This window comes from Rhamphochromis longiceps, linkage group LG18, assembly GCF_057381845.1.
Source record: "Rhamphochromis longiceps isolate RC_006_pf linkage group LG18, R_longiceps_female_GT1.1, whole genome shotgun sequence".
NCBI lineage: Eukaryota > Metazoa > Chordata > Actinopteri > Cichliformes > Cichlidae > Rhamphochromis > Rhamphochromis longiceps.
In genome coordinates this window covers 27,593,760-27,598,530 of record NC_140574.1, presented here as the reverse complement: position 1 = coordinate 27,598,530, position 4,771 = coordinate 27,593,760, and the positions used below count along the sequence as shown (strand labels likewise).

General features: G+C 39.4%; 1 long non-coding RNA gene across 1 annotated transcript; it reads left to right on the top strand.

Annotated features, from left to right (window-relative positions):
• Positions 1–201: 201 nt before the first annotated feature.
• Positions 202–3,971, top strand: LOC146648538 (uncharacterized). Its single transcript, XR_014908600.1, has 2 exons — positions 202–2,339; positions 2,377–3,971. It is a non-coding gene; the product is annotated as an uncharacterized LOC146648538 (long non-coding RNA).
• The last annotated feature ends 800 nt before the right edge of the window (positions 3,972–4,771 follow it).

The window sequence follows — 4,771 nt, the reverse complement described above, 5'->3', positions numbered from 1 at the left end:
TGAACCATCTAGGGTGGGGGAGGTCTACCCTCTTCCTGACCAAGGACGTGCCTTTTATGACCCTTTGATCAGCAGGACACACACACACACACACACACACACACACACACACACACACACACACACACACACACACACTGAAGTATAAATAAAGACCGGGGCAGTTTCTTAGTGCGAGTCTCTCAGTAGGGAGCTGCCCTTGCTAGCAAGAACTCTGTGTGTTTCTCTTCTCTGAGTCTTTACTGAAGAAGTGTTTTAGAATATTTTCCCTAACATTGATTTGGTCCTTCGAGCCGGATCAGAAAATATCAGAATTGTTATCTGTGACTCTGTTCCAAGATCCAGCACTGATTCCTGACGCCGTGGGGAGCCAGCACCGAAGCCTGTGCACAGCCCTCTTGGATGAGGAGAGAGCCCCAGGACGTTAAATTCGGGTCTGGGCCGGTGTTATAATCTGGTCCACGGCGGTGGGATTCAGTCCAATGATCTGAACCACCAGTGGGACGTCAGGGGTGAGAAACACTATTTTGGTATATAAGACGGCCGCAAAGGTTTAAAGAAACGTGATAAATTAGGTTGGGTTCGCCGGAAAGAGCTGAATTAGACTTGAGTTTTAGAGGTAGCTGAAATTATCTCGTGACAAATTAGCGCGCAAATGTCTATGTGTGTGTATGTGTCTGGAAGTAAGTTGATTTTACAGCACAATACGCTGCTGAACTACTTCCATTTTTGTTTTCTTTGCTGAGGCTCACGTGCTGGTGACAAAGGAGAACGGTTGAGTTTCATCTCATAAAACTGATACCGCTTCACCGTTAGGGTGAAGTCGAAGACCGTATCAGTAAACCACTCTGAAGTCAAGCGTGCCAGCGACGGCCCAGCAAAATCTTTGAAAATGGGTGATAAACAAGTAAAATTAACACCTGATGAGAAATGTCTAGAAAAACAGCAAGCCGGAGCAGGACTAATCCAAAAGAAAGAGAGAGGAATGCATCGTGGAAGAGCAAGAGGTAGAAGAAACAAAGTAGACAGTAACTCAGAATAGGATAGCAGCTCAGGTGAAGAGAGCAGTTCAGACTAGGAAGAACATAATAATCCCTCACCCAGTGAAAATTAGAGATCACAGTAGTTTGAAGTAGTTTAAAAAAGGGTTGGAAACAGACCCGACTGAATAGATATAAATGCAAGAGGAATAAAGTAAAATAAACAAAAGGCTAAATTACAACTTAATTTTAATGCATTCAAACTAATAATAAAAAGGATAACAACCTATAAACTGGTATTAATAATGAAAGCAGATAATTCACACAAACAGAACTGTGATAACTGGAGTGTGCAGCGTTTCCGTGAGCAGTTTTCCTGCATCTTGACTTGTGTGTAGAGTGTTCATAACATCAGCATTATGTTTTTGTTTATTTGTTTTGTTGGGTTGAAAAATAGTTAAATAAACTGGTGATCATATTTATGGATCACCATGGTACATATCATCAGCCATGTGATTTATTTACGCAGATGAAAAAGTGAGTGTGAATGTGTCTGACGTCACAGTGTTTTTGTGCGCTGTGTAAAAGTGATTGCCTCTGATTGTGAGAGCGGTGATTCTGCAGGTCACCAGCTATTTAAAAAAAAAAAAAAAAAAGGAGTGAAAAAGAGAGAGAATTTATATTGTAGATGAAAAAAATCATAGGAAAAAGGTTTTGTGTTGATCAGCCAAGAACAACTACAATCTTATTTTCTGCTTTTAAGAAAGGACTGTTCACAAAAACAGAGAGAGAGAGATGTGTGTTGATTAAACAGCGATGATAATAATGAAAATGTCTTAGTTTGTCACTTTCAGGTGAAAAGCAGACCTGAATCAATTTTCCACATGCAGCGGTCGGAAGAAAGTTATAGTTTAACATCATTGGAAACATGCAGGCCAAGTTTCTGGCTGACTTATTTACAGCGCAATGTGTATGTGTCTCTCAACCTCACAAGCAAGTGCTCACTCCTCCCTGAAGAATGCAGCTCCAAAGAGCAATAAAATGGCAGATAAAGAGACAGCAGCAAGTCCTGAACAAAGAGTCCCAGCAAACAGCAGCAATGTGGACAAACAGCATCAGAGAAGAAAAGCAAACCCATCATCCTGACTGATCGGATGAATGGCACTGTGTCTACAACAAGCTGAAACTTCACTGTGCATGTGAAGAAAACGTTTGAGGAGAACTGAACAGTTGGAGTTTGACATTTGCCACCTGTGGAGTAAAATGGCAAGAAGAGACAGTGGAACACGGGACAAAGCTGAAGGAGAACTGCCGGGACTGTTGAAGTGGGAGAGGACAAAAGAGTGAGAGGACAAAAGAGTGAGAGGACAACAGAGTGAGAGGACAACAGAGTGAGAAGACTAGGTGAGAACACAGAGGAATGCTGTTATTTAATGTGGGAAATCAAAATTTGGGTTAGAAAACCTGGGGAAAAGAAAACTGACTGCTTAAGTTGGAAAATTGAGAAGGAGTCTGGATATATGCAAATATAAAAAACATATACATCATATACAAAATCACACACACAAGAAGAACATGCATTAACCCTACTAACACTTCCAAACACAAGAGAGCTCATGAAGATTAGACAACATCTTAAGCGTGTGAGTCTGTTTATCATCTTGTCCAAGTCACTTAGTGTGATGCAAAGACCAGTGGACTCATAGCACATTAGTTAAGAAATGATCAAATAATAGTAGAGAAATGTGTAGGAAAGGCAGTTTTAAGAACATGCTCTGCTGGAGATGCAGCTCCACAGACATGCATTAGACCTGCCTAATAACACAAACACACATGTAATGAAAATTATCTTGTTATCTTTCATCAGTGTTAAAATAGTGTCAATTTAGCAGACACTTGTTATTAAATACTGAATTTATCCAATGCAAAAAATTGACTCTCTAGGTTGCAGGACAACAGTTTAAACTTTTGTGGGAAAAAAGATCCTGGTTTGACCAACCAGTGATCAGACAATAAATTTAGTTGTTGATATGGTAAATTGGGAGAAGCTTCCTGCTTGATTGAGGCAGCACAAGTAATTTACTGTATGAGGGAAATTGTCTTTTGTGATACTATTTTGAACATGCTTTTCTGTCGTCCTGTCAACTTAGTGGGTTAATAGCTAATATGCAAATTAGCTGATCGTTCTTAGATTAATGAAAGGTGACTGAATTCTAGCACGAGTGAATGAGATGTGTTGGAGTTTGTTGTGTGTTGAGTGGAGACTCTAAAACACTGAGTTTCCTGTTTTGATGTGCGAGTGAATCCTGTATTTAGATACACAACTCTGAATACGTCAGAACAAACTTCTTTTGTGAAGTGCATGACAGCATGTCACATGTTTTATGATGAAGGGAAAAAAGGAAAATTGAATAAAATAGATCTGTGGCCTAAATGAGTGAAGAGCACAGACCTGGTGATTACATTCATAAGTTAAAGAAGACATTATGGTTATGTTGTGTGTTGTGCAGCTGATGGTTGGTTTGGAGTGAATCTAGCTGATGATTCTTCTCCTGTTGTGAAGTTGATGAGGAGTTTGTGTCATGACTTAACAAGCCCTTTTTATTTTGATACTTTCACAGTGCACTGAGAGTTTGGTTTGATAATCTCTGTTATTTTTCATTTTTCATTTTTAAACAGGCACTGATTTTGTTTGTCTATTTCTTTTCTTTAAGCAGATCTGCACGTCAGAAATTAAATGTTCTATACGACCGGTCGAGAAAGCTGTTACAAGTGAGTTTTCTCCACATTGAAATGGGCTCAGGAGAAAGCTACTTATTTGGGACAATATTAAATGAAAGTCCCGGCCTAAAAAGAATTCAGCGATGTAATCCAAACTAAAGTTCTTTTTCTTTTTAAATGACGTCATTTTGCTGAGAGGGGAAACTAAATGCGACGATGGGTTCCACTATCAGCAAAGAATGAATGAATGAATGAATGAATGAATGAATGAATGAATGAATGAATGAATGGAAATAAAAAACAAACTGACTGACTGGTAAAAGCTGACAGGACTTGACCACGACTCAAGGTTAACCCCCACCTAGACAGGACACAAGGGTGGATGAATTTATGTGTTTTTTGTTACAGGAGCAGAAAGATGACAGCAACATTCGAGGTTGCATAATGGTTTAACCTTTGAAATGCCATTTTCTGTGTCTGTGCATCTACCAGGGGTGTTATTCACTACCTTGTGTTGCTTACAGAGGTAACGGTGACAAAGTATGCAATACGCCTGCGCAAGCGCTAACATTTGCATTTTCTCTTCTACAGCATTGCAGTTTTTCATGTGTTTGATCATGTGATTTATAAGAGGATTAGTTAATGTTTTTTTTTTTACTATAGGATTTCTGGGTTTATATGTGAATGACATTCTTTCTACAGCTAGGGATGGCTAACTTTATGGTGTTTTTATGGCACCTCTGGAATGTGGATGGCCGACGCCTGCCCACCAGGATAATCAATGTGTGTTGCTAATGTTTGTTTTTTGAGACTGCATGTACAAGATTCAGCAGAAGCGGACAAGTGACATGAGACAAACAAATAAGAGATGCAGTGTTATGGAATAGTTAATATGGGCTCATTTGCTGGCCACTCTTGAGCCCAGCAATAATATATGATAATATATGCTTACGAGAAGTCACTGATTACATTACTGTTGACTGAGTACATGGGATGATCCATGTCTGAGGCAAATTATGGTAATAATTGTAGTTTACTGATTTGAGAAAACCTGCACATGACACTTGTCT